Source organism: Ambystoma mexicanum, chromosome 6p, assembly GCF_040938575.1.
Source record: "Ambystoma mexicanum isolate Mex_15411 chromosome 6p, UKY_AmexF1_1, whole genome shotgun sequence".
Taxonomy (NCBI): Eukaryota; Metazoa; Chordata; class Amphibia; order Caudata; family Ambystomatidae; genus Ambystoma; species Ambystoma mexicanum.
Window position 1 is genome coordinate 970,153,620 of NC_090935.1, and position 10,096 is coordinate 970,163,715.

Genomic DNA, 10,096 nt, shown 5'->3' on the forward strand with positions numbered 1-10,096 from the left:
CCAATATATTTAGAAACTTCTCTGGTTTGCTCTTAAAAAGCCATTGTTTTCTTTTATTAATATATTAAAAAACAAACATTATCTAACTGCAATTTGTCGAAGAAAGAAGGGATCTTAATAATTTCCGCTAACTGTTCTTCTAATGGTATGCTATTTGTTTGTTTTTAGAACCTTTGTTAACGTTCACCTATCCTGATGAAGACAAGCACAATCTGTCAAGTCGAAACTATTTGCCAACTAGGAAGCCCTATTTAAAGAAGATCTACATATTTGGGCACAGATAGCTGATACTTTGTTTGGAGTGAACTACTGTTAGAAACATAGTGGAAATGAATTGGAATTCTTTCCAAAATCTTAAAATAATGAAATGTTTTAGGAACTAAATTAGTTTGAATGAATGTATGAATGTTTGATGTTAGGATGTTTTTTTTTAAAGTACTAATTAAAAATGTTTAGTGATTTTGATATATATTTTTATACTCAAATCAGAATAAAATAAAAATAATGATTTAATACCTATAACCTTCTGCCTTGCTCTCACCAGTTTATCTTGCTAACCTGGTACCACTCTTTGTTTCACTATACAGTACACCATTACATATCACTTCTGCCAGCACTGTCACTTCCTCCCAACCTCATCCCATCTTGTCGACACCCGATCTACAAGACTGCCAAAAACATGAGAAAAAAGAACCATTCAGTTGTTTGGAAAAAAACATGGTTGATTGAAAAAAACCAAAATGACAACATGTTGTGGGTGTCTTCTGATTTACCTCCACTCAAAAAACAGCCCAAATGCTAAGAAAACTGTTGCTGAAAAATCACAGTATTTTCGGGTCAAGGAGCAACACAGTACGAAGGACAATCAGGAAGTGCAGTGTACTTTTTGAACAATAAACCATCTCAAAGTTTGAGAACCTTAACTTTCATCCACCACCTTGTTCAGGTACATTCACATGACGTGGAGGAACCCTATAGGAAGGCTTTTGTCCAACAAGGTTTCAGCACATAGTCCACAATCAGCAGACCACAGTACAGGAAAGAGTACAAGAAAGTAAACCTTTACCCTAAAAAACCTGCATAAAAAAAGAAATAGATAAATAAAAATACTATTGAATTTAAACAGCATATTACTAAAACATTAAAATAAATCAAACATTAACTGTAATTAAATCTGACTATATGAAAGGTTATACCAAAGTATGCCATCTGACAATAAGCATAAATATAACTGACACACATTTTATTAAGCAGCATTAAAGTAAAAGGTAAACCAATACATGAAAAGCTAAACTGCCACTAAATCTAAGTAGACCCAAAATAGTGGCACTATATACCATCTGATAATAGTGGTAATTGATCTGACATATAACAACCCAAACAAACTTTTTAATATGTAATTCTATACTGGTACTTACTTCCACAACAGCCGCACACTCAGCATACTCTGTTGTGGGAGTTCTGCAATCAAAATGAGAATACTACACGAAATGGCTTTTATACTACCCAAAAGCAATAGCACAAAAAGAAGACTATATATTAAACCAGCCTTCTCGTGTGGGTCTTCATTGCATATTCCACCTTTTGCAAATGGCCACCCGCATCCTCGGCACCGGAGTGCCTCCGAGTGTTACCATGGAGCTCTCCATACAATGCTCCTGATTGGATGTCATGTACAATATCCTGCCCTATCGGGAGCCGGCAGGCGGAACAGCCAGTCCTGCTCAAAGACCCTGCACAAAGGCCCCCTTTCTGGCCCTGTCCAGTGCTGGAAGGCACCCCCCCCATGCTGCCAACACTTCAACCCTTACATCATCTTTTCTTCTGCCCCCTGCACCCAGAATCATGATCATTGTGCCACCAACTTGCCCCGGTAAGCACACTGGTTCACCAGACGAGGGGTTTGACTCTCCTCTCCTCTTGACTGCCTACTGTCTCTTACCTCCCTTGATCCGCAGCCACACCCCTAAGACTATTCCTCCACCAACTTGCCTTGGTTACTTAGGTTTCTCCTCCAACTATGCATTCCTCCATGTTGTACTGATTCTAGTGCTTACTGGCATATTCGATTTTTGGTGTGCTTTTTTCCAACTCTGCATTCCTCCATTTTTGTACCGATTTTAGTGCTTACTCGCTTAGGTGTGTCCTACATCCATGCACCTTTCTACACTGTGTGCTTCTGGCAAACTCGAATATTAGGTGTCGCTCTACACCCATGCATCCTCCTGCCATTCTCTTGCCTGCCTATACTTCTCCTTTTCAGTATCTTGTATTCCCTTCACCCTCCCTTCCCCATCCCCTCTCTCCTTCATTATTGTCACAGCTCTTGCACTCTCTGAAACGCCGTCAGGACAAGTACGACAGTTTTTATCTTGTTTGTCCCTTCCCCTCTCTTACCCCTCATCGCCCTCTCTCCTTCATATACGTCACAGCTCTTGCACGCTCTGAAACGCTGTCAGGCCTAGTGCGACAGTTTTGTTCCGTGTTTCTCTGTAAAATAATCTCCTGTTGTTCTATGGTGGTGCCTTTTAATGCTTATAGCACTTGCTCATTCTGAATGACTTAAGGCCCAGTAAGAATGTTAAAGAAGGAAGAAAATAATGGGGGAAAGTAAGTGGGTGGATCCTGATGGATGGGTTTTTACACAGCCTGCTGATATTGAGAATTACAAGGAATTCTGGATACAATGTGATAAGGATGGGACAGGGTGTGTATGGGTTGGGAAACATCCGAGGAGACTGGGGGAGATGTGGCCGGGTGGAGAAAATATAGATACATAAAGATGACGTTACTGAAAAGGAACGGGTGGCCCAAATCGATTTAGTTAATAATACATTAATAAAAGGGGGGAATAATGTAATTAAAATGCAGGTTCAGGGCGGTATGCTGGAACGCACTTATCAGCTGTGAGAGTAGCACTGTAAAAGACGAGTGGGCTCTTTCTGATATATGTGTAATTAAAGGCTTAATAAAACGAATCCATAAATGCTTGGGCACAGGTAAGAATAGTTACGCGTAGTGGTAGAATGAAAGGTAAATAGGCCCTAAAAGCTTGCAAGTGTTAAACGCTGCTGCAGCTGGTGAATTAGTGCAGAGTTTGCGATCCCAGGCCAGCGCTGCGGGAAGAACACAGTGGTTGTTAATTTTTCAAGGTCAACCGATTCAAACTCACAGGTTCTGCCAGCAAGTAATGAATACATGACCATTTTATAATTCAAAATCATTTACCAAATGTGATTTTCAAATGAAGCCTGTGAGAACCACAGCAGTTTCAAATTGCCCCATAGAACATTTTTAGTTGGGAAAAGGGTTACAGTGTCCCTGATATGCAACATTTATGCAGCAGTATGTGCGTGGGTCAAGGCCCTGATGGTGACATGGTGGGCAGCCATTCTCATGAGAATCAGGATGAGGCAACCAGGGAAGATTATTAAAGTTCCACTAGTCATCTCAAATGTTTCAATCACTTAAGTTTGTGCTATGGGATTTGGGGGTGGATTGTGACATCACAGAGCATAATTGAGGGTGATGCAGGAATGTCTGCGAACCCAATCATTGCTTGCAATGTATGATATGATATGAGTCATTTATAATGCACCTGTACACAAGTGTTTCTAGGCGCGACAAGACAAAGGTAGGGAGACATCGGAAGGATGAAACAAACAATCTTATTAGGCCTTGTGTCATTCAGATCATGCAAATGCAGGGGGGAGAGGGATAGGAGAAGTGCCAGGGAAGGGAATGGGGATGTGCAATCAGGGCAGCATTGCTCTGAGTAAGTGCATCCGGGGGACCCGGCTCTGGGTAGTGCATGGAGGCAGGGAATTGCAGAGTTACAGGTACAACCCCAAAGTGCGCGGGGGCCCGGAGGCAGTGTGAGTGCTTACAGGTCATGGAGGAGCCTGGTGCCCATTGGGTTCTGAAGGTAACTAGGCAACCAATCAGCGCAGCAAGGGAGAAAAAGCAGAAGCGAAAAGGAAGGTCTTGAGCTATTTCCGGAACCTGAGGTGTTCCCACTCAAGTTTGAAAGGGGCTGGGAGGCCATTCCTGAGGGAGGCCCCTGCACAGGAAAGAGATCTACCTCCCACTCTCTGCTAGGAGAAGCATCTGACCATCAGACAGTTGGAGGTAGCTGAGCGAAGCCTGAGTCTGGGGCCCTGGATACAATTGTGTTACTTCTTGCACCAGTGTACTCCCCTTTTTTACTACTTATGTAATTTTATGGTGAGTTCTACGAGGCGGCCCGATACAATGTCATCATTGTGGTCATAGGCTGCGCAACAGGGGACGCAAAGTTAAGGTGGCTTTATCTGAATTTCAGGGGTTTTGTTGTATTAGGTTCTCACCTTAATGTCCCTACAACTAAAGTTTTGTCATTGAATTTCAAAGTTTTGTTAAAATGTATTGCTCACCTTAACGTCCCGGCAACTAAAGTTTTTTCCTTGAATTTCAAGGGTTATGTTATTCCATAGACTTTTAAAACACTACCAAACCACTAGCAATGGACGGCCACGCATTATTTTAAAACACGTGCAGCCCACCACACAAAGACGTTCATGAATCACAAACTGATTTTGACCTGTTTTGACAGTGGTGTTGTTATGTGTAAAAGATTGGTGTAGCTGTAAAAATATATATTTTTTAATTATGTAAACAAGATAGCAGGTTTTGCGAACTAACGATGTATTCAGTAAATGTGCTGTGTGATGTAATTATTTGCCAAATTTTACAAACTTTAGTTAAGCACGGTACTAGAAGCCCCTTGGTTTATGGCCGGTCTCTTGGTGAATGTTGTGATACATTGCACAACCCCAACTAACCACTTTTAAGCCGCATGGAAAAAGGAAAAGCATGACCGGCTGCTTGAATAACATATGTCCAGGTACTTTTGCCCCACTAGTGAAAATCAAAAGCTGGCATCCATGAATATACTCTCAGTAAGTGAACATTCCCCTTAGAAGAAAATGCGCAAGACTAAATAGCATTAAACTTTTTAAAAATAGTATGAACACCAGAAAATAACTCGAGAGAGGAAATGTTCCAATAAATTTGCTGGTAAAGTAGCAAAGGTGCTCACATTTTAAACCCAGCAATCTGTCATGAAAGCTTTCCTGGAAAACAAAATCCCAATATGAATCAAGCGCATGTGGTCTTGTGGGTATGCGTCTGCACTGGGAACATGACAATCTGAGTAAACTTCTGGCAGCCAAATACTTGAGCAAGCTTGCCAACCTCAAACTATGTCACTAGACCCCCTCCAACTCCCAAATTTCACTTTGTGTCCCCTAGCCACCTCCCCCCGACCTCTAGACTAATGGCATTTGCATGTTTATTGACTTGCAAATTGCTTTTTCCCCTACAGATAGCAAGTACTATTTTGCGCATTGTGTCCCCGCTGTATCATTTCTGCCATTCTCCACACTATCGATGAGCTTCAATTGAGGGCCAATTATATGGCTAATTGTCTAGATGTAAAGTCAGTAACAACCTGTGGCCCACTGCCTGGGCCGGTGAGTGGTCCAGTAGATTGGACATCATACTCAGCCCATGTTAAACCCTTGGCCAAGGGAACTCACATTATAGGACCTTCACAGCAGACCCAATGGGCCCTGTCATTTGCCAGATAACCGTTAACATTTCTATTTGTATTTCTTTATTTGTATAGCACTCCTGGCCCAAAGGCATCTGGGCTCTTAACATCTTAGAAACAGGTTCCCAAAGCATCTCCAAATTAGGAATTCACAACCAAGAGGCTGTTGAAATCTCACTGAATGCCTTGAAGAACTGCCCTATCCCTCCTCTTGTCCAAACTTCAAGGGAGACTAATACCTTCTCTAGTGCTCAGCATCAGAGTGCCTCCCTGAGCGTCTCTATACTTAACATGCGCTCTCTTATGCGGCATGGGGTTGAAATTCACGATCTACTCACCACTCCTGACATTCTTGCCACAACAGAGTCGTGGTTGAACTAAGTGACACCTTTTAGTGCTAACCTGGCCATCCCGCCTGAATTCTTAATCTCTTGCACTGATCGCCCTTATCAAAATGGTGGAGGAGTGGCGATTCTGGTTAACAAACATCTTAATCTGCATGTTATTCTCCATTAATTGCTTGATGGCTGCAAAAGCCTTCTGGCCAAAACAAAAACCAGTGAGAACAGTTTGCTTACTATTCTGATGATCTACCAACCCCGCAGAGATACACCCTCCTTCAAGGAACAATTCCTTAGTTTGTTTAATAATACCACTAAAGCTAACTCTCTGGTGTTGGTTCTTGGAGATTTTAAATTCAGAGCTAATGATCCACAGGATAAGCAAGCAGCTTCTCTTCTCTCCACCTTGAGCGTCAATGGATTCTCACAAGGGGGTCACTCTTCCCACCCATAGAGGGTGACATACACTTGACTGGGTACTTACACATCACCTTTCGATCACAAATATTTCTGTAATGCAATGTCTCTGGTCCGATCACTGATAGTCAACACCATCACCCTTCCGCCAGCACAGCCACTGAGACTTGATGCTGGACCAAAACAGTTAAAACTGACCATAAATACTCCATAAAGCTGTCAGCCGTACTGGCAGCCAGGCTATCCTTCCTCAAATCCTTCAAAAACTCTGACGATCTTGCTCTTTATCTTGCCACAATCATCAATTGTGCCATTGAGGTTCTGGCTCCTGAAAAATCGAAGCTAGTGAAAGCTGAAGCAAATAAACATTCTTTGTTCAATTAAACTATTCTGTCACTTAGATGTTCGAAAAGAAATGCAGAAAGAGACTGATGGTAGCATCCTTCCCGTCATACTCTTTCGTTGTACAAACAAATAGTAACAAACATTAAAATAGCTATTGTTGAGGGAAAATCATCCAGCTTCAACAGCAGGATTGCTTCCACCAAATCCAGCTCTGGGGAGCTCTTCATAATCCTGAAAGAATTTGAGGGTAAATCTGCAAGCAAAGTAGCACCCAACGAAGATTCTGCAAGGTGCCAAATGATCCATGATGAAATCAACCTTAAAATCACCGGCCATCAACAAGCAATTTTGGCCCAACCAAGCTTGCTCTCAAATACTATGAAGGGCTACCCCTACCCCTGGCCAATTTTTCAGCTACCCAACATAAACATTTGACGGCTAAATTTGATTTCAAACACTGCACCACAGCTCAAATCTGTAAGATAGTGGCTGGAATTAAACCTACCTCTTGTCTTGGTGACAGTTGCCCCCTCCAGCATCTTTAAGGATTGTGTGGATGTGCTGGCCCCGTGGGTAACCCAACTGATTAACCTTTCCTTTATCCAAGGTAATGTGCCCTGTCTACTCAAGGAAGCCTGGATCACTCCTTTATTGAAGAAAAACAACCTGGATCCCTCCATAGATAAACATTACCATCCAATAACTACAGTTCCCTTTTTACTGAAGCTTATGGATCAAGTTGCATACATCCAACTTCAAGAGTTCATTGAAGGTAATGATATCCTCAGCCCTAGACAATCAGGCTTTAGAGCCAGGCATTGCATGGAGAACGCCATGCTGGAACTAAAATCCCACATTGCCAGCATTGTGGACAAAGGTCCGCCAGCCCTCCTCATGCTATTAGATCTTTCTACTGCCTTTGACCTGGTCGATCACTATTTGTTGGTGGCCAGGTTAGAAGATCGGCTCACTATACCAGCATGGCCACACACTGGATATCATCCTTCCTGCGTCCTAGGAATGCTATAGTGGCAACAGATGGTGCCAGCTCCTGTCCAGCAGCCATCACCTCTGGGGTCCCTCAGGGGTCATGAATTTCCCCCACATTGGGCCTCATTACGACCCAGGCGGTAAGTTACCGCCTGGGCCGTGACTTTACCACCATGGCGTAAACTACGTTTACGCCATGGTGGTTGGCGGACTTACTGCTAAAAGCAGGTGTTAAAAGCACCATGGCGCTAGGGGACCTCGTAATTGGCGGTAAGGGGTCGGCGCAGCTAACGCTGGCGTTAACCCCTTACCGCCAGGGTCGTAATGAGGCCCATTGTTCAATACTTAAGTTATGCCCCTTATTGCTCTCTTGGATGACCTGGGTGTTCGGTATACCAACTACGCTGATGACAGTCAGGTCATCCTTGAATTGTTAGGCAGCTACAATCAGGACTCTCTTGCCATTAACTCAATCTATGAGTCTATCCAGGCATGGATGGCAACAAATTCCCTTGCTCTCAACGAAGACAAAACTGAGTTGCTCATCCTTGCCACAGGACAAAGGCTCAAAAAGCGGCACACTGACTATGAGAGCTTTACCATCTCTGGCAGCAAAATCATAGTAGCCAGGAGTGTCAGGACACTGGGCGTTATTCTGAATGCCGAGTTTACCATGAAGCCACAGGTAACTCGCATTTGGGCTACCTGCGGTTACATTACTAAACTCTTAAACTACATACGCCCATAAATCTGTTTCAGCAATCAATCTCTGCTTGCCACTGCCCTGGTGAACTCACGCATAGACTATTGCAACAGTCTGTTACTAGGCACATCTCAAGCTAACATCAAGGCACTCCAAGTGATGCAAAATGGTGCTGACTGGTCCGTACACGGGTTATTACGGAGAGATCATGTTACCAAGGCCAGGAGATAATTTGATTGGCTGCCCATAAAATACTGTGTCACCGATAAACTTCTCTCCCTGACCTACAAGTGTCGGAATAATGAGGTGCCTCAATACTTGGCAGACCTCCTCAGAGCTATCCAGCCGAGTTGGAATCTACGGTCCCAAACTCTAACACACGTTGGTGCAGCCCAAGTTCAAGCTCACTAGATCCGTGGAACCATCTTTGATGTCCAAGCATCTTCAGCCTGGAATAAGCTCCTGCTGGACATGAGACTGGCAAATTCTCTCAAGGAATTTAAGAAACCTACCAAGTCCCACCTGTTGAACCTCAAACCAGGTTGAACACCTTATATCTCATTTCCCTCAGCTCTTACTTTTTTTTCATTGTCTGTCTTGTCTTCATTTTCTGTGTGCCCTGGGACCCACAGGCATGTGGCGCATTATAAAAATTGAAATAAATAGATAATTCTCATTTTCCGATATCCCAGGCTATAGCCGCAGCTATCTCCCGCATTGAGAAAAAAAAAGATTGTGTCTGTTTCATTTTTAAAAAACCCTGGTTTTGGCAATTTACCTGAGATATAGCTAGCTATTTTTGAGAAGGGGCATCCCCTTCTCTGTCAAATATTTAAAAAACTATTGCTCGAAATAACCCCAAACCACAAAAAGGCCTCTTTTAAATTATTTGTGCCCAAGTTGTTTTGGACCTGGTCCAAATCCATCCAGCAGTTTGGGTTGTGCGGTCTGGCAAATATTGACCATGTTTGTCAATGGGTCACCAACCTTTTGTGCACAATGAGCAAAATGTGCACATCAAATGAAATGGCAAGCAACATACATTTTTCGACTAAACATATATGCACTCAGTTGGCAGACAATGATTGCAAACACAAATTAGAAATGTTATAAACTTGAGACTGCTTATAGAACACTTTAATTTGCAGTACTTAATAGTTACCAGACTGGAATGCAGTGAATATATCAAATAAAAATAACTAAAGAAATTGCAACAAATACAAAAACAACGAAAATACCTAATTTGAGAAAAAACTAGAAATGGGGTTGGGAGTGGGAATAGTGGTTTTTGGGGTGGGGTAAAAGTATTAGCAAAACAAAGGGAGGCTTTGGATGGAACCCCCCCCCAAAAACAACATTTCCTTAGTTGTTTTGGGAATTCTATGAAATCACATGTAACCTACTAGACCACATGCAATTCTAGTAATGCCTTTAACTTCATTTGACGTTAATTGGTTGTTTACAGGAAATGTTGAGGAAATGGAGTGGTCAGTAGTACAGTTTTAAACACATAAGAACAGTCAAGTTGTTCAAAAGTATAATAGGAATAAACAAACATTAACAGGGGATACAGGGTCTCGAGGCAAAATATTTTAAAGAAATGTAGTGCAAATGTTTGGACAATAAAATTGGTCACAAATGGAACAATGATTTTCAGGTGTACTTTGGGATTCTGACCAAGGATTTTTTGGGATCTTTAGTGACAAATGG